We start from the raw sequence: 27,056 nt of genomic DNA, 5'->3' as shown, positions 1-27,056 counted from the left end.
ACTGAGGCTCAGGGCATTGATTCAACCTGCCCATCCGGTAGATGGTTGAGTCCATAATCTCCCGTCACTGGGCTTAACTGCTGGAAGGCCCCTGGTGCTGAGAGGCCTGGACTGCACCTCTCTGGAGGATGCATTGTCACATCAGCATTTGCACATTTGCCCCTGACCTTGCTAGAATAGTATTTGTGGCCGCGAAGTGTCTCCCTTGCTGCCTTCGGGTTGCGGAATTGAGAGGTTGGTAAAGTCCTCTCCGACAGGGTTGGTAGTTTGCAGACGGCCCCTGAGAGGCTGGGGCGTTCCGAATTGGCTGAGCGCTCCGCGGGGAGGGCGGGGAGTTTGCCGAACGTCCCCGGCCGGAATCCCTGCCTTAAGAGAGCTGCGAGCCCAGAAGCGGGGAGAAGTTGGAGAGGTCGGGAGGGGAGGGTAGGAAGAATTTGAAGCCAGACCCCCCGCCCTGGTCAGCTGAGCCCCCGAGGAGCGTCTCTGCAGTGTCCAGGCCGAGTGTGGACGCGCCGTGCGCGGCCCCGCCAGGGCCGAGAGTTTGCAGACCGTCCCTGCCGCGGCCCGCTCGGCGGCGGCCCTGCGGCTCCCGCGGCTGCCGCGGCGGCCCCGGGCTCGATCCAGCCCAGGTAGCCCCGCCGCAGGCTAGGGGTGCCGCGACCCCGTGCCCCGCGGAGCTTGGGTCCCCCCGGGGACGGCAGCTGGCAGGCACTCCCGGCTGCTGCTGCTGCTGCTCCTCAACAAGGAGGTGAGAGCCAGTGGGTCGGGGCGATCGCGTCGAAGCTTTCCATCTCCACGGGGAGATGAACGCAGAGGGGACCGCGGAGGGCGCGGGGAGCTGGGCGCGGGAGGCGGGGAGAGAGCCTGCTCCGTGGGCTGCGCGGCTGGGGGCTTCCGCCCGCCGCCCCTCCGCCGCCTGCGTGGGTGCCCCGGCCGCTCTGAGACAGCCGGGAGTGCAGCCGGGGACGCGCCTGGAGGCGCCCACCTACCCGGGGCAACCCCTTCTCAGGGGAGACTGCAGGCCCCCATGGCCCCTGGGAAGTGGGGGGTTTGGGCTTTTCAAGGGACTGTCCGGGGGAGGCTTTGGTTGCGCGGGCTGGAGGCGAGCGGCCAGGGATGGTAGAGGGGCGCTCGGACCGCGGAGGAGCCTGGTGGGGTCACGCTGCGGGTGTGGGCCGGGCTGGGGTCCCCGGGACCTGGGCGCGCAGGGCGGACTCAGCCACCGGCCAGTGGGGAGGAACAACAAGGGAGGCTGGCTCCCGGCCCCGGGGGAAGGGGGATGCGGTGGGCGGGCGCTCTGGTCCTGGGGACCAGGGAAGCCCGGGGGTGCCCCCCACCCCTAAGGGACCTCCGTGGGCCCACGATCCCGCTGGCGCGCTCCGGAGGCTGCCTGGCCGGAGAGGCTGCGGGGAGCGCAGAGCCCACACCCGCGCACATAATCCCCGAGAGCATGCTCAGTGCAGCCCTGGGAACTTCCTGCCGAGTCGCGAGCCGCCCCGGCCCCCTCCTGGCCCCCTCCCGGCCCGCGGCTGGCAAACTTGGGGGCGCGGCGCCCTCCAGTCGCCCTTTCGCGTCCCCTCGGCCCTTGCCTCGCCTTTGCCCGGCTCCCAGGGCTGCTCTCGCCGGTCGCCCCCGCGGCCGAGAATGGGGGCGTGGACGTTACCCCCAGCTTCCCGAGGTCAGGTCCGAGGCCGGGTGGCCAGAGGCCTGGCGGTGAGGCCTCTTGATGGGGGCACCGGCTCGCGATGCGCTCGCCGCGCGCACAGACCGGGCGCCGTGAGCAGACCGGGTGGAAGGGGGTGTGTGAGCCAGGGGACGTTCGCTCACACACTCGCTGTCACACACAATGCCGTGGTTTCGTAGCTGCCGCGCGGAAGAGGGAAGAGGTGGCGCTTGCATTGCCGGGCCGCGTTTGGAGCGCGAACAGGGTGCTGGGCGCTTGGGTACTGTGGTAACCTGGAGACGCATAAGGTTTTCAGAAATGCCGGAGTCGAGGTCTGTGGCCGGGTACTCCTGACATTGACTGCCAGGCCCGGCCCAGGGCGGACGCCGCTGTCTGCACCCGGCTCTGGCGGCACAGTTAGGGAAGGCTGGGCACTTCTGGGGCTGTGAAGTTGAGGAGGGGAAAGCTGAGGTTTGTGCGGGGTTCCGTGGCATGACAGCACTGCACCTGTAAACAACTCAGATCCAAGTGTTAGAGGTAGGATCTCATTCTCTAGAGAGGCAAGTGGGAAGCTGGTGCGACCCGCCCCCGTTCATTGTCAGGACCTGAGGAACTTAGTGGGTTTTTACTTCGAGAGACACACCCCCTACCGCCCACCTCCTCCCCACCCCCTCCCCAGTTTAGCTACCCACATCCTGAGCCTTGACTCAGGATCAGAGCTTCCTTGTCTTTGATTGGAGAAAATCACCAAACTGTTTCCCATGATAGGCACACCATCACAGATCTTTCTTAATAAATAAATTTTCGTACCACCTTCCCCCCCGCCCCCGCCCCAAACCACAGATTCTTTTTGCTGTTATTGTTCAGGGCTGAGATAGGCTCCCTCAAATTTGTTTGGCTTGGTTAGGATTAGAGCAAAGCTCTCCTTTCTAGAGGCCTTTTTAGTTTCCCCAGTTACCAACTTGATGTCCGTGCAGTCAACTTGAAGAGGAGAGGCCCTGAGCAAGGAGGTGATGGCAGAGCGGGAAGAGGGTGACCTTTTTGCTGCTTGGAGGGACAGGGCAAGAGGAGAAGGATGCTGCTCTGCCCCGATCCCTGGCTCTGGCAGAGCTGGGTGCCTGGACAGAGGTTTGGGCTTTTCTTTTCTTCCCCTCCTTTGTTGCAGCCCGCCTTCCTGAGTTTGGGACACTTGTGACTAGAGTCACTGGAAGAAAGGCGTCTGGAGTCCTGCTTTGGGGCTTGGCAGGGTTCACACCTACACAAGCAGCTGCAGGTTGGTTTTAAGGTGACCGTAGTCGCAGGAGGGCTGGTGGCTCTGCTCAGGCCTGCCAGTTGCATCTGTGTTCCAGCCTCGTGGGCCTCTGAATCGCCTCAGCAGTGCGCATTTCAAGTGCTTTGTGTTTGGAAGTGTGAATATAGTACTCATTTATATATATTCACACATCCGTATATACGTTTTTATAAAGAAGCGTGTGCATATGTATGTGCATATGCAGTGTTCTTTGGTAGCATCTTGGAGCTGGAAAGGACCTCAGGAGATCACAAGAATTCAAATTTGCTACCTTCCCATTCAGTTTTCTCAGTTTAAAAATAACCAGCCAGCCTTCTGCCCAGCTGGCCTCCAAAAGCATTGCAACAGCAGAGTCCCCCTGTGATCCTAGCCGAGGGGGCCTTTGGTTCCTGGCCTTTGGTTCTTCCACTGAGAAGTGAGCCTCCTCGCGATCATTCTAGATGTCACTCTGATATTTGACATGACTTTTCCTAATGTTCCATGTGGTTCGGGATCTAAGTCACTGCAGAGTCACTCTCAGGTTGATTTTGGTGGGGGGGGGGACAGACAGTGACCAGTGTCCCCTGCAGAGATGTCTGGAAAACTGCCCAGAGCAGTTTTCCCACCCCAAGTCTTGCTTGGGTTGGAAAGTTCCTGTCCTTTTGCACTCTGGTCCTCCAGGCAGGTAGTTGCTCTGCTCCTTCCCTAGAGGCCTAGAGAGCAGTGAGGACTCTTATTCCGTCCTCTTTGTGTGTCTTGGCTTACTGGCTGTAGGAGGGTGGTGTGGTGGTTGGAGGTGGCGTTCTGTGCCGATGTTGTCACAGTAGCTCTCCGGAAAGCCCGTGCTGTCAGGAGGATTATCTGTGGGGTTTGTTATGGGGGATGGCAAAGTTTGGGAAAGGGTCCCGGTGTCAGGTGACACCAGGTGTCAGCCAAAAGTAACAGATAGTTTTGGCTGAAGGAAGCTGTGTGTGTTTCAGAATCTAGGTACTTTAGGGAATTCCCTGGCTGTCCAGTGGTTAAGACTGTGCGCTCTCACCCTGAGGGTCCGGGTTTGATCCCTGGTCGGGGAACTAAAATCCAGCAAAAAAAAAAAAAAAAAAGATACAGAATCTAGGTACTTTAAAAAAAAGAGAGGTGATACCTTTATATTTGGGGGAGAGTGCCAGGTGGGTGACAGTGGAGAGGTTTGGGTCAGAAATAAATTTGGTACGTGCCAGGGCACGTTTTACTAGGCTGCCTTTAAAGTTCATAATTGCTTTGCAGTATAGAGTCACTCTTTTTTTTTTTTTTTTTCAGTACGCGGGCCTCGCACTGTTGTGGCCTCTCCCGTTGCGGAGCGCAGGCTCAGCGGCCATGGCTCACGGGCCCAGCCGCTCCGCGGCATGTGGGATCTTCCCGGACCGGGGCACAAGCCCGCGTCGCCTGCATCGGCAGACGGGCTCTCAACCACTGCGCCACCAGGGAAGCCCTAGAGTCACTCTTAATAGCCAGAAGATGGATTCAGTTAAAAAAAATTTTTTTTTAAATTGAAGTGTAGTTGATTTACAAGGTTGTGTCAATCTCTGCTGTACAGCAAAGTGACTCAGTTATACACATATAGACATTCCTTTTTTATATTCTTTTCTGTTATGGTTTATCCCAGGATATTGAATAAATGGCTAAACTTTTAAATTCCTGTTTGAAATTGAGTCTAGATCTCCCTAAACCCCTCTTCTTAAAGTTGCTAATCTAAACCATGTCCTCATACTATGTCACATCCTGGGTCAACACGAAAAGTCCAAGCATAGTTGTGACCTCAGTGCCATCTGTAGGTTCTCACGGGGTGTTTATCAGGCAGCCACCTTGAGCCATACATGGTGGGCGCTGGTGCTGGGTATGAAGGCGTACATCGTCCTTCAAAATTACCGTCTCACTTTTAATTCATCTCACCTTCTCTTTCAGTATATTAAGGCAAATTAATAGCTCTTGGAAAGCCGCCAGAATGGGTCCCAGGAGCCTTAGTACTGTAACCACATTCTCAGCTGGAAGAGTTGGGACTCCATCTCTATTTGCCAGCTTGGACCGTTGTATTTATGTGTTTGTTTTCTCATTTCCACAACGAAGTGCCTCCTTCCCCGACTTTGTCATATCTGGAAAGCTGTATGTGTGCATGGGAAAGGTTGGAGGAATCACTTTATTTCTTCAAGATCCCACCGCTCTCTTGTCTGGACACCTAACCTTCTGGAAAGAGAACAGGGTCCTTCCTATCCGGGCCCTTTGTCCAGCCTCACAGATCTGGACAAGCAAGAGGGATAAGCTATCTGGGCTGGGCTTGGGGGGGGCAGGGTGCAGTTCTCCCTGTAAATGGGCACCCCCAGCAGTTAACGCCTGCTGAACCTTGGCTCCAGCTGGGGCGGTTGCCTAGGATGGCTAAGGAGTATTTCTCCACCCTGTTGCTCATGAACTCAGGAGCGAGGTGTATGCAAGTACTTCGTTACCTGTAAGAGTTAAGTACTGGTGTTTGCAACTGATTTACTTTTTCAAAAATGTCAGCATTTCAGCGTTATCCGTAGAAGAATAACAGCCTCACTGATTTACACCCTCTGTAATTTGGGGGCGATGGCCGCTGAGGGCATGGGTACCGCCCACTGACTCCTGCCTAAGCTCCGCCCACCGACTTCTGCTTAAATAGCCACTCCTTAGGGCTGCATTCTCGGCATAGCCGCTTCTAAGGCCTGGCATGCTGGTAAGATGCTTTTTCTAATATCCCACACAGAACAGTGCTCTGCTATGATAGTTTTGGATCTCTTTCATGTCTCCGTCCACCCATGGGAGTGTGTTATGTTGGTGATCAGCGGAGATGGTATGTCTGGGTGGAGAAGTGTCGAGAGCAGGTGGGCGAGGAAACTCGGAGCGATGGTGATGAGAAATGTATCTGTATCTTCTAGAGGTGACACGATTGCAAAGGCTTCTTTCCTATCCCATTTACTCCTCGCTACAACGCCGAGGTGGATGGTATTGTTATTCCCAGTTTCCACAGCAGGGAGACTGAGCAATTGGGAGGTTGTGAAAGCTGGCCAGGGCCACGCACAGCTAGCCACTTGCGGCAGGGTAAGGATTCGAACCCGGGTGGTCTAGGTCCCGAGCCCGCGTTAGCTGGACTGTGCTTAGTTGTTTAGGCTAGCAAGCTCACCCTGTACTGGCCAGCGCTGGCTTTCCAACCAAAGCCAAGAGGAGTCTTAGGCACTCAGGGGTTGGAAGGGACCTCAGGGAGATCTCCCTGCATCCTTTCTCTTTTTAGCTGCGGTCCTGGAGGTGCAGGGAGGTAGAAGCACTTGCTCGAAGTCGCTCTGGCTGACAGCAGTGGCCAAACTGGGCCTTGGTCCCTCAGGGACAAGTGACAACAGCTGATAACAGATGTGTGCCTGCCTTGTTTAGAGAAATGACCCAGGAAGAGAATGTGATGGTCATTTGGCGTCTGTCCCACCCACTCCCAGAACCCTGTGTGCTCACACCCAGCCTCACCCTGCAATCTGGTGGGGAACAGGTGGGTGTGCCCCACTCCTTTCTCCAGCCCCAAATGGGAGGATGTAGGCAACTTACGTGCCTTTACATGAGGTGCTCCCTTGTTCATGTCACCTTTTAAGTTTGACATCTTAGGAATTTGGCCTGGGATGGATTTTACATTTCACTCTTAAATATTCCTTTTCTCTCTCTCCCTCTGTCTCTCTGTGTCAATCTCTGCAGCTGTGTCTTACAGCTCCTGGCTCCTCTCAGTGTTGATTTCCACCCTTTAGGAGCATGGGGTGGGCCGGGGGTAACCCGGCAGAGGAGTCAGGGCTATTTCTCAACATTTCCAAGGAGGGGCCTGTGAAGACATTCCCTTAGTATCTGTGGGATCCTAGAAAGAGAGCTAAGGCCCTGCAAAATATTCCTCCGACCACCGGGATTTTCGTGCTTCGTGGAATTTTCCCATTCGGCGTGCCAACAAGCACCATTTCCTTTCATCTTATTCCTTACATGTGACCGGGCTTGCATCAGACATGACATTGCTCTCACCTGTTCCTGATTCTGAACACTTCTGGTTAATACATAGTCCCTAGCTGCTCAAAAGTTTAAAGTCTAGGCCTGGTCAGGGCCCACACAGAAGAGTTAAGTTCAGTTATAAAGCAGTATGCAAATGAAGAACACATTAATTCAGCCCATATGACCGCTTTGGGCTTCAGTTCTTATGTTGGAAAGTAGGAGGGGATTGAACGAGCTCCAACGTTCTGTTCAGTCCTAAAGTTGTATAATCTTACACATGTGGCAAAGGAAGTGTAGAATAAAGAAATAAAATTCCCTTATTGAATAAAAAAAGATTGAGGAAAAACTCAAGTTGTTTTTGCCTTTGCTGGCAGAATCTTTAGTAGACAGTTGAAATGCTTACCTAACAAGAACCAGCCCTTTATGATCAGTATCTTTTGGGATGTGTGTTTTTGTATGTTTAGAAATAAGAGGCCACGGTCCATCCTTCTCAGCCTAGAAATAACCGGCTTAGCCAGCTTCCCCTAGTGAAGCTGTTTTTTTTTTTTTTTCCCCTCTTGGGAAATTGAGATTCAAAGAGCAGAAGATGACCAGGCTCACAGAGTTCTGTGGTTCTGTGGCACAGCGTCCCGGGGAAAGTGCCTAAGAATTTGCACTGGACCAAATTCGTTATATACCTTCATCGCTGCTTCCCTTTGAAACATCTATGTTGAAAGAATAGAGACTTTGGTATCAGTCTCCTTGCAGCTGCTTTTTTTGGGACCGTCTGTTATTTTCAACTCTGATTTTTTTGTTTACTAGTGTTTATTCCACTGAGGAGTTTTCTAAATGACCAATTCTTTCTCTTACACATCTTGTTTAGGAAAGCACTGTCTTTGCCTCTTGCTAAGTATGATCTTTCTGTTTTCCTTCCATACTTTTCTTAGTATTTGTGTTTGTATACTTCCCTTACCCCATCTCCTAGAATTTTTCAAAGCCACCAAGGTTAGAGGCGCCCTAAGTGGGGACTTGGAGGGAAAGGGATGCTTTCCTCCATCTCCCTCCCCAATATTGTTCATCATATGAGAAGTCCCAGTCTGATGTGAGATCCTTTCAAACATAGCTTCCAGCCCCTCTGTCCCTCGGGATGGCCTACCTTCTTTAACAGAGTTCTCAGCTCCAGCGACTAATAATGGTCCATTTCCCCCTCCTCCCCTTCTGTGATGCCTAACCACTGTGCTTGCTAGATTTAAAGGTGACATTATATGTGGGTAATCTTTCACGGTACATAATTTAGTACAGGCAAATGTTATCAACTTTCTTCTATATTTCACCATTCCTTATTTCCTATTCTGATGGGAGCTCCAGAAAGGGAGAGTTTTTTTCCCCCAGGCTGGTTAAAAAATTACATCTGGCTCCAGGGGTTTCGCAGCAAGGAGTCTGGAGCTCTGTAGGTATGATCGGAAGCCGCATAGCCTTGCACGGGGCCCGACACAAGAGTCACGTGATCAGCTGGACAGCATGGCGTCATGCGTTAGCTCCGGCTCAGGCAGGTGGGGCCTCTCCGCAGTTAGAGGGCTGTCCTCAGGCAGGTCAGGTCGGCGCTGGGTGGTTCTGGTTTCTCATCCATCAAATGAGGCATCTCTTAGTGTCTCCTGCATCTGTGGGATCTGTGACTTCCGGGCTGAACCCAGCACACTCATCTACTGTAGTTTCTTTAATCTGTCCTTAAGAATATTCTTAGATGTATTCCTAATTTTGGGGTCCTCTTTGTGCCGGTTTGGAGTTCTGTTTTTCAAATCAATCAGTGGACCTTTTATACACTTTTTTCTCCCTCACTGTGAGCATTATTTGTGGGCTCAGGAAGCCCAACAAATTGAGACTGTGTGTGTGTGTGTGTGTTCATGTCCACACACCACTAGGGCTTGTTACCTTATTGTTCTGTTATCTATAAACAGAAGTGGAAGTGATCAGAGTCGGAGCTGCGTATCTCTGGAATAGCCATCAGTTAAATGAAACCTGTAGAAAGTTTCTGTGGAAGTAGTTTTAAAATATGGCTTTTCCCCTAGCACATGCTTGTCAGCTATAGCCAGGGGATCCTTGGAGATTGTATGGATAAATGATGATTTTATTGTATTTCCCAGTAGCCTGCAATAAAGTGTTTTCCTGGTTAATGGGTTGCTTATTCGGTCATACTGCCTTTCCTTTCATTGCCCTTATAACCAGAATCAGATACAGCTTTCCAATTCTGATGCCATGCCTGGTTAGTGTTCTCCACGTTCCACAGTTTCTTCCTCCTGGTTCAGTGGCTTCAAGAGAGACTTTTCTATTTCCTCATTGTCAGCCTTTGTGTAAAGATGACAAGTTACATCATCTTTCTGTTACTGCTTTAACAAATAACAACAGACTGGGTGGCTTAAGGCAACACAAATTCATTGTCTTATTATGTTATGTTGAAGGTCAGAGGTCCAACACGGGTCTTACTGGCTAAAATCAAGTTGTCCATTCCTTCTGGAAGCTTTAGGGGAGAATCCTTTGCCTTGCCCCTTTATCTTCCAGTGGCTACACACATTCACAGGCTCCTGCCCGTTCCTCCAGCTTCAAAACCAGCAATGTTGGGCTGACTCCGTGTCCCTCTGCCATCAGGCTGGGACCACAGCTAGGAAAGATTCTCTGACTTTAAGGATCTATGTGATTAGATTGGTCCACCCAGATAATCCAGGATAATCTCATTTCAAGGTCCATAGCTTCATCACACCTGTCCTGTATTCACAGGCTTCAGGGATTAGAATGTGGACATCCTCGGGGGCCATTTTTTTGCTGCCACAGTCCCCAAAACTCTTTGTAAAGAAATGGTTTTCTAGTTTTTATGTAAAGGAACTGTACTTTTCTGTTGAGAAACTTCACTTCTCAGGAAATTTTCCTATTGCCTTGTTCCTCATCTTTTTGAATATATTTAAGTTAACTATTTGCAAACAGTGTCTAAGATTTGAGATCTGAGGTGGCCAGACATTGAGCTATACACATTTCGTGTTCCGGCTGATGTTATGTTAGTAGTCCTATTTTTTTTTTTTTGCGGTACGTGGGCCTCTCACCGCCACGGCCTCTCCCGTTGTGGAGCACAGGCTCCGGACGCGCAGGCTCACTGGCCATGGCTCACGGGCCCAGCCGCTCCGCGGCATGTGGGATCCTCCCGCACCGGGGCACGAACCCGCGTCCCCTGCATCGGCAGGCGGACTCTCAACCACTGCGCCACCAGGGAAGCCCAGTAGTCCTATTTTTATGATGAAATTGAAGTGCAAAGGAGACCTGCACAGGGTCATGTAGCCAGAAGTGGCGGAGCCAGGCTGCAGAACTGGATCTCATTGATTCCAAAGCCTATGTTCTTTTCACTCTGCCTTCCTGCCTTAGAAGTGATAATGGAAAACCAAAGTGAGAAATGGTAATGGGAAAGCTTAAAATAATGTAAAATCTCTCTGCTTCTGCCAAGGTGATGATGACAAATAGTAAATAACGTCTGTGGCAGATTGATTGCACTAATGGCCCCGATTAATGGCCTCCGTGTATCCACACTCTTTGCCTTGTAACTTACTAGTCCCCATCCTCCTTAAGCATTCCTGGCCACATGACTTCTTTGGCTCCTGTGAGGTTAGCAGATGCCATATAAACAGTTTAAGAGCCTACGAGTTTCTGATTGACCTTTTACACAGCTAGGCGTGCTCGCTCAGATCCCTGCCAGCCCCATGAAAGCCTGCCTGGGCTAGTCTAAGGGAGGGACTGAGAGATGCAGGGGAATGAGCCAAGTTGTGTCAGCTGAGGCTCTCCTGGACTAGCCAGCCCCCAGCTGAACTTCATGCTGGTCGAAGTCTTCCTGAGCTTATCTTGCCAAGATTAGTTAAGCCTGCCCTAGGTCATCAGAACCAACCAGCCAGCTGACCTGTAGAGTTGTGGAAAGCATTGATGATTATTTTAAGCCACAGAGTTCTGGGGGAACTTTGTTATGCAGCCATTGCTAACTGATGCACAGCTCAGATCAGATGTTTGCATAGCATAAGAAGCAGTTTTAGTGTCCTTTTGAAGAATCATTTTGGACTACTTGTAACTAATTCATATTCTTTTTTCAAATTTTAATATATTTTAAAATATTCTTTTAAGATTATACGTTAGGCTTAAGAACTTGCCCATTATATCTACCATTTTTTCTTTCTTGTTTTTTAAACATGAAAGTCCTGTAAACTCTTATCAGTTTCAGTCAGAAGAAGACTTGTTTTTTTCTTCTCAAACTATTTATCATTTCTAACATGGTGGCTTTTGACCCTCAACCTACAGTAAGAAATACATATTGACCAGAACTCACATATACATGTGTGTATAGCAGCAAGAAAACTTTCATGAGATACTACCTACCCTTCTACCTCTCATGGCCTCTGCTGTTTTCTACCCTTCCATTTGCTGAAAAAATTCTGGTCTGGAGTCAGCGCTGTGGCTTGTAGCCCATTTTGTAAATAACGTTTGGTTGGAACGCAAAGATTGTTTATGGCTGCTTTCAAGTTACAATGGTAGAGTCAAGCAGTTGTGACAGAGATATCTGGCCTGCGCAAAGCCTAAGGTATTTACTCTCCTGCTCTTGAAGACAAAGTTTTCTGACCCTTGTCCTGAATTGGTTTCATAACCCATTGGTGAGTTGTGAGCCTCCATTTAGAAGACACACGGTTCAAGGGACTATTAGCTCTCCTGATCACTCTTCTGGAAATTACACTAAACAAATCCGGCAGATGTGAAAACTAACCCTTTTCCTGTGTTACACTCAAATTCTCTGGTTTAGTCACTTAGATTCAACAATTAAGTTTTTGCTATTTAACGTTATACCTGATTGTCTTATACAGGAAACTTTTCAAGCATTTCGGAAGTGTTTCATTATAAGCAGGCTCCCCCCTCTCCCTGCTTTCTAATTTAAATGAGGCTTTCTTGTGGAAAGTAGCTGGCATTAAAATGGACACAAATTCTATTCAAGTACTAGTTATTTATTCATTAGATTCCAGCAGTGCCTTTTTTTGTGATATAATGGAGTCCATTAGTGGAAGAGGTTGAACAACAGTCATCTTGGGTTCTTTTAGAACACCTTTCTGAATTAGGGTGATATTAATTCTGAGCATAATAAAATTTAGAGACATTAAGTCATGGGCTTATGGAGTTGGAAAGTCTCTGGAAAAATTTTTTTTCCCTTTTTACTCAGATATCTAATTGGGCCCTTAAAGGCTAAATTTCTCCGATATCTAAATTTCCCAAGCCTGCCGGGGGAGGACAACATTGTTATTTATGTTGTGTGGCTAATGAGACTGATGAGAAGGAGCTGAGGCAGAAGAGCCTTCAGAAGGATCTGGATCTGTCTTTCTAGATTCTGAAATGCCAGATGAAGAATGGGCACTGGCCCATTTATTTACTGGCAGTGAGAACAGAGTCAAAACCAAATGAGCTTCAAGTACAGCATGGGGAGCTTTGGTAAAAGTCTGAGCAGCGTCCCCCAAATAAAGTAGGTTCTTCGAAAAAGAATAGGTTCTTCTGGGCTTCCCTGGTGGCGCAGTGGTTGAGAGTCCGCCTGCCGCTGCAGGGGAACACGGGTTCGTGCCCCGGTCCGGGAAGATCCCACATGCCGCGGAGCGGCTGGGCCCGTGGGCCACGGCCGCTGAGCCTGCACGTCCGGAGCCTGTGCTCCGCAACGGGAGAGGCCACAACAGGGAGAGGCCACAACAGCGAGAGGCCCGCGTACCGCCAAAAAAAAAAAAAAGAATAGGTTCTTCTAAACTTGTTTTTTTTTTTTTTGCGGTACGCGGGCCTCTCACAGTTGTGGCCCCTCCCACAGCGGAGCACAGCCTCCGGACGCGCAGGCCCAGTGGCCGCGGCGCACGGGCCCAGCCGCTCCGCGGCGTGTGGGATCTTCCCGGACCGGGGCACGAACCCGTGTCCCCTGCATCGGCAGGCGGACTCTCAACCACTGCGCCACCAGGGAAGCCCTGTCTAAACCTTTTTGACGTGAGCCGCCCTCCTTAGTTCAGGTGGGTGGCCATCCCAGCGGGTGATTGGACGTGTGTAATGAATAAGGACTCTTGGGTGCTGGCGACACACACCCGCTGGAGCTTGCTTCAGCACGAGTGGAGAGTTCACCGCAGGGCCACAGGAACGGAGCTGTGAGCTGCCAGCAGCCTGGGATCAAAGCTCTGGGGACCCCAGGGACCCCAGGAACCCCCTTGCTTCCTTGCTGCCTCCATCTGCCTCACTGCTTAATTCTCTTCCCTGCCTTGTTCTGCTTTTTGTGTCCCAAGGGCAGAACTCTGGGTAAGGGCGCTTGTTGCTGGGTAAGCCACTCAGCAAGACTGATCTTTCTCTTATTATGCAAATGCAAGTTTCCTGGGCAGTGTCCCCTGAGCGGTCCAGCTTGACGTCACCCAGAGGTGGGCAGAGCGTGGGTACTGCAATGTGGATTTTGGCTAGCTCTAGGGAGTTTATTGGGGGCATTTTAGAAATTTAGGGGACAGTTTCGGTTGTCAGTGAGTTAGGTGTGCTACTACCATTTACTGGATGGGGACCAGGGATGCCAACATCTGTGATGGGTAGAATAGTCTTACACCCCTACGTGTATCCTGTGTCTCACTATGAGACTATTACCATGGCTGTTGCCCCAGAATCATACCCCTGCCCCTCCCTTGAATAGAAACCAAATCTGATCTAAGTTTCAGGTGGAAGCTGCAAAGAGGAAAAAAAAAAAAAAAGGGTTGGTTAGAATCAACTAGGCCCAAGATGACAGAAGATTTACCTTCCTGTAGACCTTGAGCCTCATTATACGCTCATTATAATATATTAACATGCTAAATGACACACCCACAGGCGCCATGACACTTGACGATTGCCATGACAGCCACTGGAAAAGCCCATGCAATGACTGAAAAGGAGAGTTGGTACAGTTCCAGGTCCAAACCACACCCCTCCTCTCAGATAACTCATCAGTATTTCTCCCACTGTTTCCAAATCCCAATCTTTAATCTCCACCCTCCTATATATTTGGTGTCTCTGTCGGAATTGGATTAATTTGATTTGCAAACTAGGTTCCCTCTTCTCCAGTCTTTGGCTACTGAATACAACTTGTGCTGTTCCAGTCTCAGCATTGGTTTAGTTATTGGCTACTCGAATCCAATCTGAAAAAGAGCATCCTCGGTGAAGACCAGGGGGGCCTTTGCCTGGCGCAGGTCTGGTGGGCCAATTTGGTAACAAGATGATTGTGGATGACAAAACCCATTTATTACCTGAACCTAGAGACCTAACTTACACATGAAGAGTATTTTGCATGTTGCAAATAAACGTTGACTTTTCCAGTCAATGAAGAAAGATTGTGCTTTGTTTTATTGGGAAATTTACCAAGAGGTGTTTGCCATTTTGGAAACCACCCGCCCATGACATCACCATATCGCCTGTGGCAGTCCACACTTGTAACTCACCTGTTTTTTTATTTTATGTAAAGTACAAGCATCTAACAACTTCTTAAGCCTTCTAGATTGGTCTTGTCCAACTAATTGCATATTGAAATACATGTTCAGTTTGTTATAAATTATTTTCCTTTTATTCTCATTTACATTACTATTAAAGCAATAAATACATATGTTTGAAAATGTGTTTAGGAAGGTTATCTAAGAATTTGATTTCAGGGAGTAAAGGGGTGTTAGAAGTTTGCTATAAGCCTTGAACTCGGGGGCTAATAACGTTTAGAACACAGCACTAGGGGAAATGATTTGCAAAGTAATCCCCCCACCCGTGAGTCAACTGAATTAAATATCTCTTAACACTAACCGTTTAAAAAACAGAAAACTGTAGCCCACACATTGGGTACAGCTGATGGAGAAAAAGGGAGTAGAGTTGTTGGCCCATTCTGCTTCTTCCATGGGTGGCTGACTCTCCTTGTGGTAGATCCTCCCTGCTCCCTTATAAGTGGTTGATTCTACTGCTGGGTTCCGGCTCTGTTGTGGGTCTCATGATTCTGGAAGAGCCGTAAGAGGAGGCGATGAAATCAGATTATCGCATGAGTTTCATGTGAGCTTCTGCAGCCCTCTTTGCAGAGATTCAAGGGGATCTGTGAGCTTGCATGGGAAAGTATTACACCTTGATTTTCACTCACCGCTAACCAAAATTGAGCAATTCCTTAACTTTTGGATGTTGGCCACAAACCACAGTAATATTAGCATTGTCTGCGACTTTGTCACCAATAGGAAGCCCATATTTTCATATCAGATTTTAGATGGCTAACAGATAATCTTGAAATGTCATGTTCATTATGACTTAGAAATTATGGTGGTTATTACATGCTGCTAGATAGTGTTATTTAATGTGTTAATAAACGAGCATATGTGTGGGGTTTTTTAAGCAATTTTGTTTATTTGTTTATTTATTTATTGGCTGCGTTGGGTCTTCATTGCTGCGCGCGGGCTTTCTCTCTTGTTGTGGTGAGCGGGGGCTACTCTTCATTGCAGTGCGCAGGCCTTCCATTGCGGTGGGCCCTCTTGTTGCAGAGCACGGGCTCTAGGTACCCGGGCTCAGTAGTTGTGGCGCACGGGCTTAGTTGCTCCACGGCATGTGGGATCTTCCCGGACCAGGGCTCAAACCCGTGTCCCCTGCATTGGCAGGTGGGTTCTTAACCACTGTGCCACCAGGGAAGTCCCAAGCATATGTGTTATTATGTCACAATTTTAAAAGTTTTTGGTAACCATATTTAAATATAATTGACTTCCTCTGTAATCCTATGTATTTTATTTTATACATTTCAAACATTTGGAGAAGGGGTACCATCTCACCTATCCGCCAAGGGGTGGGTAGTACAGAAATCGTGGAGTACAATTGGGGAGCGGTCTGGACACTACACACCCCACCGCTGCGCTGTCTCTTCCATTCATTGGGGAGCTGACCACCTCATGACTCAGCCTTTCCCCAAGACTGCCAGGTATGGGTGTAGAGGGGGTGTGGGCTTATCTCCAGTTGGCTCATTTTCTTCTTAGACCTGGTCAAAGAATTGTGCTTGATCTGCCCTTGGGTCATTCTTTCACCATACACAAGGAGGCAAGTTTGTCAGAACAGTCCTCTGGCAAGGCTTGTGTTGATCACTACGCGGTACAAGATGCATTTAAAGCCAAACGGACTGATTATCTGAATCCTTAACAGAAGTGTGGTTTCTGGTTCTGCTTTTCAAGTGGAGAAAACCCACAGACATTCTGCAGGAGGAGTCCCTGTATACAGCCCAACTTCTGTTTTCCTCTTTGTGCACTTCAAAGTGATAGAACCACAGCACGGCCCTATGAAGTACCCCATTGCCCAAGAAATATGTTACGTAAACGGCTGCCTGGGTGTTTTCCTGATTTGCGGGGGAAGGGGCATTTCTCAGAAATCAGGGTTTGGGGTGGAGGTAGACAGCTTCCTAAGGGGTGCCCTTTGTCCTGGTTGCTACCTTGCTGCCCGGTGAGTCCACCTTAGAGGCTGTGCCCCAGCTGTAACTGGATTTCTGGGAGTGGCGTCAGCCTTTTTCTGTTTCTGGAAACTTCTGCTGAGAGGAAATGACTTTGCCACAGAGTAGCTTACTGCACCGTTCTTCGAGTCATTGCTGTGCTGCCATGTGCATCTTTTTCCTCTCACAGCTTCTAAATCTATATTTACAGCATGAAAATGCTGAACATTTCCTTTCTAATTCTTTAGAAGTTGATCATGGGAGGGATCTTCACGCATCCAATACTACTAATACCTTGGGCAATCATATAAAATAATGGAATCATATTGTTTGATTCTTTGTTTCAGAAAATATTATAAGATTGGAATCGAATAGTTTCAAATGTTGTGCCTTCATTTTTCTGTGGGTTTATTTTCTTGTTTTTATTTTTTTTTATTTTTTTATTTTATTTATTTATTTTTTTATGGTAGATTCTTTTTTTTTTAACATCTTTATTGGGGTATAATTGCTTTACAATGGTGTGTTAGTTTCTGCTTTATAACAAAGTGAATCAGTCATACATAAACATATGTTCCCATATGTCTTCCCTCTTGCGTCTCCCTCCCTCCCACCCTCCCTATCCCACCCCTCCAGGCTGTCACAAAGCACCGAGCCAATATCCCTGTGCCATGCGGCTGCTTCCCACTAACTATCTACCTTACTACGTTTGTTAGTGTGTATATGCCCATGACACTCTCTCGCCCTGTCACAGCTCACCCTTGCCCCTCCCCATAACCTCAAGTCCCTTCTCTAGGAGGTCTGCGTCTTTATTCCTGCTTTACCCCTAGGTTCTTCATGACATTTTTTTTCTTAAATTCCATATATATGTGTTAGCATACGGTATTTGTCTTTTTCTTTCTGACTTACTTCACTCTGTATGACAGACTCTAGGTCTATCCACCTCATTACAAATAGCTCAATTTCGTTTCTTTTTATGGCTGAGTAATATTCCATTGTATATATGTGCCACATCTTCTTTATCCATTCATCCGATGACGGGCACTTAGGTTGTTTCCATCTCCGGGCTATTGTAAATAGAGCTGCAATGAACATTTTGGTACATGACTCTTTGAATTTTGGTTTTCTCAGGGTATATGCCCAGTAGTGGGATTGCTGGGTCATGTGGTAGTTCTATTTGTAGTTTTTTAAGGAACCTCCATACTGTTCTCCATAGTGGCTGTACCAATTCACATTCCCACCAGCAGTGCAAGAGTGTTCCCTTTTCTCCACACCCTCTCCAGCATTTATTGTTTCTAGATTTTTTGATGATGGCCATTCTGACTGGTGTGAGGTGATATCTCATTGTAGTTTTGATTTGCATTTCTCTAATGATTAGTGATGTTGAGCATTCTTTCATGTGTTTGTTGGCCATCTGTATATCTTCTTTGGAGAAATGTCTATTTAGGTCTTCTGCCCATTTTTGGATTGGGTTGTTTGTTTTTTTGTTATTGAGCTGCATGAGCTGCTTGTAAATTTTGGAGATTAATCCTTTGTCAGTTGCTTTATTTGCAAATGTTTTCTCCCATTCTGAGGGTTGTCTTTTGGTGGTGTTTATGGTTTCCTTTGCTGTGCAAAAGCTTTGAAGTTTCATTTAGGTCCCATTTGTTTATTTTTGTTTTTATTTCCATTTCTCTAGGAGGTGGGTCAAAAAGGATCTTGCTGTGATTTATGTCATAGAGTGTTCTGCCTGTGTTTTCCTCTAAGAGTTTAATAGTTTCTGGCCTTACATTTAGATCTTTAATCCATTTCGAACTTATTTTTGTGTATGGTGTTAGGGAGTGTTCTAATCTCATACTTTTACATGTACCTGTCCAGTTTTCCCAGCACCACTTATTGAAGAGGCTGTCTTTTCTCCACTGTATATTCTTGCCTCCTTTATCAAAGATAAGGTGACCATATGTGCATGGGTTTATCTCTGGGCTTTCTATCCTGTTCCATTGATCTGTATTTCTGTTTTTGTGCCAGTACCATACTGTCTTGATTACTGTAGCTTTGTAGTATAGTCTGAAGTCAGGGAGCCTGATTCCTCCAGCTCCATTTTTCGTTCTCAAGATTGCTTTGGCTATTCGGGGTCTTTTGTGTTTCCATACAAATTGTGAAATTTTTTGTTCTAGTTCTGTGAAAAATGCCAGTGGTAGTTTGATAGGGATTACATTGAATCTGTAGATTGCTTTGGGTAGTAGAGTCATTTTCACAATGTTGATTCTTCCAATCCAAGAACATGGTATATCTCTCCATCTATTTGTATCATCTTTAATTTCTTTCATCAGTGTCTTATAATTTTCTGCAGACAGGTCTTTTGTCTCCTTAGGTAGGTTTATTCCTAGATATTTTATTTTTTTTGTTGCAATGGTAAATGGGAGTGTTTTCTTGATTTCATTTTCAGATTTTTCATCATTAGTATATAGGAATGCCAGAGATTTCTGTGCATTAATTTTGTATCCTGCTACTTTACCAAATTCATTGATTAGCTCTAGTAATTTTCTGGTAGCCATCTTTGGGATTCTCTATGTATAGTATCATGTCATCTGCAAACAGTGACAGCTTTACTTCTTCTTTTCCGATTTGGATTCCTTTTATTTCTTTTTATTCTCTGATTGCTGTGGCTAAAACTTGCAAAACTATGTTGAATAAGAGTGGTGAGAGTGGGCAACCTTGTCTTGTTCCTGATTTTAGTGGAAATGGTTTCAGTTTTTCACCATTGAGGACGATGTTGGCTGTGGGTTTGTCATATATGGCCTTTATTATGTTGAGGAAAGTTCCCTCTTGCCTGCTTTCTGCAGGGTTTTTATCATAAATGGGTGTTGAATTTTGTTGAAAGCTTTCTCTGCATCTATTGAGATGATCATATGGTTTTTCTCCTTCAGTTTGTTAATATGGTGTATCACGTTGATTGATTTGCGTATATTGAAGAATTCTTGCATTCCTGGAATAAACCCCACTTGATCATGGTGTATGATCCTTTTAATGTGCTGTTGGATTCTGTTTGGTAGTATTTTGTTGAGGATTTTTGCATCTATGTTCATCAGTGATATTGGCCTGTAGTTTTCTTTCTTTGTGACATCCTTGTCTGGTTTTGGTATCAGGGTGATGGTGGCCTTGTAGAATGAGTTGGGGAGTGTTCCTCCCTCTGCTATATTTTGGAAGAGTTTGAGAAGGATAGGTGTTAGCTCTTCTCTAAATGTTTGATAGAATTCGCCTGTGAAGCCACCTGGTCCTGGGCTTTTGTTTGTTGGAAGATTTTTAATCACAGTCTCAATTTCAGTGCTTGTGATTGGTCTGTTCATATTTTCTATTTCTTCCTGGTTCAGTCTTGGCAGGTTGTTGTGGGTTTAGTTATTGATAAAATTTCTCATTGAGTCGAAGCCACTCCCTTCAAGAAATAGGAGCAGCCCCATTACAAGATATTGGTACGGCTCATGTCAGACTAAAGAGAGCATAGGTGTCTTTAACAAGCTTGTCAATGAAGTGATAGCATTTCTCTCTCTTTTTGTAAAAGAGAACAGCAAATTCCGTTGCTTCGTGAGATGATGATGCTATCACAGATTCATGTACAAGACTGTGGGTACTATTTGGCCTAATTCTTATTTATTTATGTTTCGGCCGCGCCATGGGGCGTGTGGAATCTTAGTTCCTTGACGAGGGATGGAACCCGTGCCCCCTGCATTGGAAGTACAGAGTCTTAACCACTAAACCACCAGGGAAGTCCCTGGCCTAATTTTTAAAATGAGATACCTCAGATCCTTTTATCGAGGAACTATCCTATCATTGGATTGGTAAGGCCGTTTTTTTTTTTTTGGCTAGAGAAAGCAAGAAATTCACCAGATTCATTGGCTGAGGGGTAGGGCTTTCACTCAGTTTGAAGGATCTCTTATCCCTCACCCACTTCTGGTTGTGAGCCACGTGCACTTGGCCTCCTTTTTTTTTTTCTTTTTTTTTCTTTTTTTTTTTTTCTTTGCGGAACGCTGGCCTCTCACTGCCGTGCCCTCTCCCGTTGCGGAGCACAGGCTCCGGACGCGCAGGCTCAGCGGCTATGGCTCACGGGCCCAGCCGCTCCGCGGCATGTGGGATCTTCCCGGACCGGGGCACGAACCCGTGTCCCCTGCATCGGCAGGCGGACTGTCAACCACTGCGCCACCAGGGAAGCCCCGGGCCTCCTTTTCATACAGGTCTGGTTTGGGGTGAATTTTAATCTTAACCCTACCTTTGTGGAGAGAATAAATGAAGTTCAGAAGATCTAGAATATAGGAGTTAAAATATCCATAAGCAATTCACTTCCTGGTCAGAGTTGGTGGAATTAATTGCGCAGCTGCTGGACGCAGATGCCGTTACTGTTTTATAGATCTTATCACAATGAAAAATGGAAAATACAGGTCCCGCCTTGAAACTGACAATCTAAAGACCCCACATACAGAGTAATGCTTTTTCTGGAAAGTGGACCTCTTGAGCACGTAGCTGGTGTTCGTGGGAGTGCTGGGTACTCCTGGGAACCAAGCCTTGAGCACACTGTCTAATTTCATGCTTATGACAGCCCTGTAAATTAGAATCCCTTGTTTTCGTTAAACACCTGTAAAACCACAGTATGGGAAAGTTAAGTGTCCTGCCTGCAGTGACTCACATAAATATAAGGTGATCATATAATTTATCATCTAAACCTGAACCTTTTGTGACTGAAAGGGGTGCTATTAAATTAATGAATAAGCTGGGATAACAGCCATAAACAGGGACGTATGGTCCCCCTACTAATGAGGTGCAGACTGGGGGTTTAATTCAGGTCTGATTCCCCAGGCTGCCTGCTCCCCTTTAGATGCATTAAATTGGGCTGCCTCATCTACAGATGAATTGTTAAGGCACATATTGAATGAACTTCTGAAGGTGAGTTCTGTGCTAGGTAGAGAGCCAAAGAGAAATTCCCCTTAGGCTAGGTAAAAGTTCCCTTTGGCAGGAAAAAGGTCTACTAGAGATTGTCTTTCACACAAAAATGTAGAAAGGGTTTTGTTGGGAAGGCAGGTGGTTTTTCTCTTCTGAAAAAAATGGTTTTCCATCTTTTTGTTGTTCAAAAGAATGGGTCTGCTGTAGCCATTCCAAGAAAGATAAAGGAAGACTCATAACATCTCATATGCAGGGCAAACATCTTCATGGCCAGTGGCTGTTGCCATACAGGGTCATATAATGAATTCTTCAATAGTAAGGTGTGGAGATGAAATTTACTACCCCTGTTTTTAGAACTCTGTCCATGACTCTTATTATCAAGGCAGATCTGTGTGGTATACTCATTACTGTGAGATGTGAAGATAAATTCCCAGAACTTGAATATATTTGCACTCTCAGGATTGGATGCCCTGGCTAGTGACCAGCCTCTGTGCCTCTGTGAGCCTCAGACACACGTGTGTGAACACACCCAGCAGAGGTGCAGACACAAGGGTAGGTGAAGCTCAGGGTACTTATAACTGATACTATAGCCCAACCACGGAAAGTAATAAAGAACATCACACAGCACTCTAGGATTTATTTTTTCTGTGTCACGTTCTCTTGCCACCTTCCAGGCCAGTTGAGGTGTGAAAGGAAGAGTTTCCTAGCAGAGCAGGTTCTGTAAATCCCACAACCTCTAAAAACGTCCTGCTGGATTGCCACTTGTCATCAAGTCAGCAGTGCCAGAGAATGGCGTGTCATTCAAAGGCCACTGCTGGGAACCAGAGCAAGCTGGCGGATGAGAGTTATGTGTTTGGCTGGAAATACGGGATCTGGCTTTCAGATGAGAGCTGTTACTGGGCCTTCAGGCTGCACCCAGGTCCCTGGGGGATCTGCCTTCTGAAACTTGGAGCATCCAAAAGTGACTGATTCCCAGAGAAGGCAAAACGAAACTTTCTGGAGATGGAGGAGAAGCCTTCCCCCATCCAGTGGGAGCGGGAGAGGGACTGGGGGGCCCAGGGATTGCACTTGCTCCTGTGATTTGTTTGAGCTGCTCCCTGAGGAAGACCACGATCTCTGGTGGTCTTTTTTTGTTTTGTTTTTTGCGGTACGCGGGCCTCTTACTGTTGTGGCCTCTCCCATTGCGGAGCACAGGCTCCGGACGCGCAGGCTCAGCGGCCATGGCTCACGGGCCCAGCCGCTCCGCGGCATGTGGGATCTTCCCGGACCGGGGCACGAACCCGTGGCCCCTGCCCCCTGCATCGGCAGGCGGACTCTCAACCACTGCGCCACCAGGGAAGCCCTGGTGGCCTTTTTGAAAGGCCAGATTTCCCATTGGAAATAAGAGAATCACAGGGCACGAGACAGAGAGAAAAAGAAAACGGGCTTGGAGGAGAGGTGTGAGAAGGGGAAGCAGGGAGATTAAAGAGGTGACCTAGGTGGTGAGCAGCCTTTCTGCTGTGGATAATGAGAGCCTGTGGAAGATGCAGAGCAGCTGTGCCGTCTCTGGGGACAAGAGCCTTCTTGGAATAGGGCAGGAGACATCAGCTGGGAAGTCAGGAGATCTGGGGGCTGGCGCTCTCCTCCTGCTAACTCACTTGGTGAGCCTCCATCTCTTCCGCAAAATTGGGCGAGTCGGGTCAAATGCTACGCACGTGACTTCCAGCTCTGTGAGCCTTGGATGCTGAACCGTCTTTGCAGGGCTCACCAGCGTGGCCCAGTGAATACTTCCTGAGCGCCTGTATGTCAGGCATAGGAGCAGAAAAAGCGAATGCATCCCGTGGCCCTCCATCTAGGGCGGGGCCCTGTCCTAAGTGCCCCTGTTGCCCCATCAACAAGGAGAACAGCTAACCCTTAGAAAGCGTTTGTTATGTGCCGGGCAGGGTTATGGTTACTTCCCATTGATTTACATCCGTTAGCTCTTTCAAGCCTCCCAACAACCCTGTGAGGTAGCTATGAGTGTTCTAATTTTCGAGGCACTGAGAAATGAAGTAATTTGTCCCAGGTTTCACAGCTAACAAGTGGTGGAATCAGGATTTGAAGCCAGGGAGCCTGGCTCTAGAGCTTACACGGTGCGGCTGCTGTGGGTGTGTGTGTGTGTGGAGGGGGGGCGGGGGGAGTAGCTGTCACATGTTCTTCTTGTTTCCATTGCTGGACTGTCAGCTGCCCAAGGGCAGCAACCTTGTCTGTCTTGTTAACTGTTGTATCCCTAGTGCCTGGCCCAACACAGGCTCTGAAGGCACTTTTGTCGGATGGATGGATGGATGGATGGATGATGGCTGGATGGATGGACGTATGATTGGATGGCTGGATAGATGGATGAATGGATGGATGGATGGATGGATGGTTGGTTGGATGGATGAATGGATGGATGGATGGATGAGATAAACAAGGTCTTTATGGAGTTTAAGGAGGAAAACAGACCCATAAACACCTAATGTCAGTCGCTGTCAGGAGGGGTACTTAGTCCAATCTGAGGCATCAGAGGAGCCTTCCTTGAGGGGGTGATGCCTGAACTGAGCCTTGAAAGATGTGCAGAATTTGGGAGAATCTGGTGGGAAAGGCATGGCAAGCAGGGGAGCCGTGTGAACTAACTGTAGCATTGCCACAGCAGTCAGCTATTCCTAGAGCATAGAGGGTGAGGCAGGGGCTGACAGAGATGGGGCGAGGTCAGGAGAAGCCCTCCTGGGAAAGGCATTTTTGTGCTCACTCCTGAGGACAGTGGAGAGAGAGCTCTTGAAAGTGTTTAAGCAGGGGAGTGGAACGGGCAGCTTTGGATTTTTGATGGGGTGTTCTGGCTATAGTGTAAAGGGTGGAAGAACACGAATGAGATTGGGCAAGGGAGAGGCTACTGCAGGGGTCCCAGCAAGAGATCTTGGGATGCTGGAGTGGGGGAGGGGGTAGAGGTGGCTAGAGGGGTAGGAGAAGAGGGTGACCCTTAACTTTGGGCATGTTGAGCTCAAGGGTCCTAGGGCTGCTGATGTGCAACACAGATGCTCCCCCGTGAATGCAAAGGTAGCTTGAACTGGAGGGGAAGGATGGGGTAGATGGGAGTTTGGGCGGCGCCTGCATCAGGTGGTGGATAAAGACAGGAGATTGGATGATAGCATCCCCCAAACAGTGTTACCCTGAGAGAGCCAATCTCTGGAAGCTAAGCCCAAAAGAAGCCCCGGAAGAACAGCCAGATAGGCCTGGGTCCTGCCGGAGTAGAGCAGGGCGTGGGTTTTATGGAACTGGTCATCCTCACCGGAGTGATAACATTCGTTGAGCCATTACAGTGTGCCTGGCACTTGGACAAGCATTGGGGGTGCTTTCACTCAGTTGTTCTTTATAAAACCCCTATGAGGTAAGTGTTATTCTGGTCCCCATTTTACAGAGGAGGAAAGCGAGGCACAGAGTGTTAATCACAGTCAACGCAAGGTCACGTGCATCGCAGGACCAGAGTGTCCTGGCGAGATGAAGCCCCCTAGGGGTGTGTGTGTGTGTGTGTGTGTGTGTGTGCGTGCGTGCGTGCGCGGGCGCGCGCACGTTTTGTCAATATGATAATCTGTGAAGACTTCTGCAAATCCTGAATCAGAGCCTGAGAAAAGAAGGAGGGTGCTGGAGCTATCTTGAGTGCATAGAGGAGGTCGGGTTAAGGTGGGTGTTTGTTTTTTTTTGAAAGGATGAGAGAAAGAGCCGGCTCAGGAGGAGATTTTGAAGATAGAGGCAGGAGAGGGCCTGGGGTCTGAGGACCGCTGTGTAAGGTGATGGATGACAAGCACAGAGAAGAGAGGAGGCCTTGGAGGAGGAAAAGGAGGAGGAGGTGGCTGGAGGGAAGAAAGCAGGAAGGTCAGAGCTGTTGTCAGAATTGGAGGGGAGTCGTAGGGTTCCATGGGTAGGAAATATGCAGAATAAGTAAATCCACAGAGACAGAAAGCAGGTTAGTGGTTGCCAGGGGCTGGGGGGATGGGCAGAATGGGGAGGGCTGCTGAACGGGTTCGGGGTTTCTTCCCAGGGGTGATAAAAACGTTTTGGAACTGGACAGAGGTGCTGGTTGCACAATATTGTGAATGTACCGAATGTCACTGAATTGGACATTTTTAATGGTTAATTCAAAGTTACATGAGTCTTACCTCAATAATAAAAAAAAAAATTGGAAGAGGGAGAAGTGGGAGGGGAGAAAGTGGGTCACATCCAAAGACCATGATTCTCTGGCCCCTGCTTGCCCCCTGTTATATAACAACTTTATTGTCATCATCTCCCAACAGCTGATGTCGATTTGTTTACTAGAACGTAAAAGAGGGCTGTGAGATTCCATCCTGTCTCTAGTACTGGTGCTCAGTAGATGCTGGAATGAACGAAAGAATGGTGGCGGGGGTGGACGGGATGGAAGGTCAGGTGGGCTTTTGGATATTGGGGGTGGAAGGGGCTGCCGGTTTGGAATCGTTGGCTGAGGATACAGGGAAATGGATCTGAGGATCAGGAAAAGCCTGGGTTCCTGATGGTCAACGGCCTGCAGGAGATGAGGACATGAAGGCACCTGGGAACAACTGCTTTCCCTGGTTCTGCTGAGTGCAGAAGAAGAGGTAGGCTGTGAGGTTGAGTTTGTTGCTACAAGTTGGGGATTTTGCTGGCTGATTGCAGTGGAAAGACAAGGATTTAGGGGAGAAGAGGGCATTGGTGATAAATAGTTCAGGGAGGTGAGGGAATCTGGGAGGGGTCGGCTCTGGACCTGGAGAAAATGGAAAGAAGTGATCCCAGGACTCTTAAGATGTGAAGAGCAGGTTGTCATTGTTGGGAGTGGAGACCGGGACAGCTGACCCGAACAAGAGGTCAGGGGTGTGGGTCAGGTGGAGTGAAGGTGATGGTCACCGGGCTCCAAGGGGTCACAGTGTTGCAGGCCCAGGGCAGTGATTTCCAAGATTTGGTACTCCGGATAACCTTTTGGGATATGGGAAGAAAATATGAAAACTTTAACTTTGTTTTTTTCCCTTAAATTTAAGCACTTATGTTTTAGTAATATTTACACGTTTATTATTTTTAAATAAATGAACATATATTAGGGGTGCATGCTCGCTTTTTACTAATGGGATGTGTAGCCAAAATAGTTGTGAAGAACTTATTTACAAAACAGGAACAGACTCACAGACTTCGAAAACAAACTTATGGTTACCAAAGGGGAAAGGGGGGAGGTGAGGAGGGATAAATTAGGAGTTTGAGATTAACAGATACGCACTACTATATATAAAATAATCAACAAGGTCCTACTGTATAGCACAGGGAGCTCTACTCAGTATTCTGTAATAACCTATATGGGAAAAGAATCTGAAAAAGAATAAGTATATGTATGTATATGTATAACTTAATCACTTTGCTCTACACCTGAAACCAACACAACAGTGTATTGATAAATCAACTACACTCTAATATAAAAGTAAAATTAAGTTAAAAAAACCCAAACAACAAAAAACCAATAGTTGTGAAGGCGACTGGTTTGGGAAGTTGGCAGGCCTGGGATGACATCTTTGGGAGTGATGTCACATGGGAGACCAGGCCACATGGCTTGCTGAAACAGAAGCTCCGTGTCTCCTGTGTCTGTCACCATTGCCTGGTTGACCAAATAAGGGTATCTTCCAGAAAGGGCATGAATTTTCCCTGGAGTCACTGGCTCTCTGCAAACCCATTATGGACTGTGGATCACCTTTTAAAATTGATCACAA

The 27,056-nt window shown here is 47.9% G+C and overlaps 1 protein-coding gene across 1 annotated transcript in view; it reads left to right on the top strand.

Moving 5' to 3' along the window:
- The first annotated feature begins 478 nt into the window (after nt 1-478).
- Nucleotides 479-27,056, top strand: part of MGAT5 (alpha-1,6-mannosylglycoprotein 6-beta-N-acetylglucosaminyltransferase) — a 364,482-nt gene continuing 337,904 nt past the window's right edge. The window contains exon 1 of the mRNA XM_060151522.1: nt 479-748. The gene's annotated coding sequence lies outside the window, so the exon portion shown is untranslated. The remainder of the gene's footprint in view (nt 749-27,056) is intronic.

The sequence above is a fragment of the Lagenorhynchus albirostris genome, chromosome 6 (assembly GCF_949774975.1).
Source record: "Lagenorhynchus albirostris chromosome 6, mLagAlb1.1, whole genome shotgun sequence".
NCBI lineage: Eukaryota > Metazoa > Chordata > Mammalia > Artiodactyla > Delphinidae > Lagenorhynchus > Lagenorhynchus albirostris.
The sequence above is the reverse complement of the archived record's forward strand: the minus strand, read 5'-3'. Positions and strand labels throughout refer to the sequence as shown.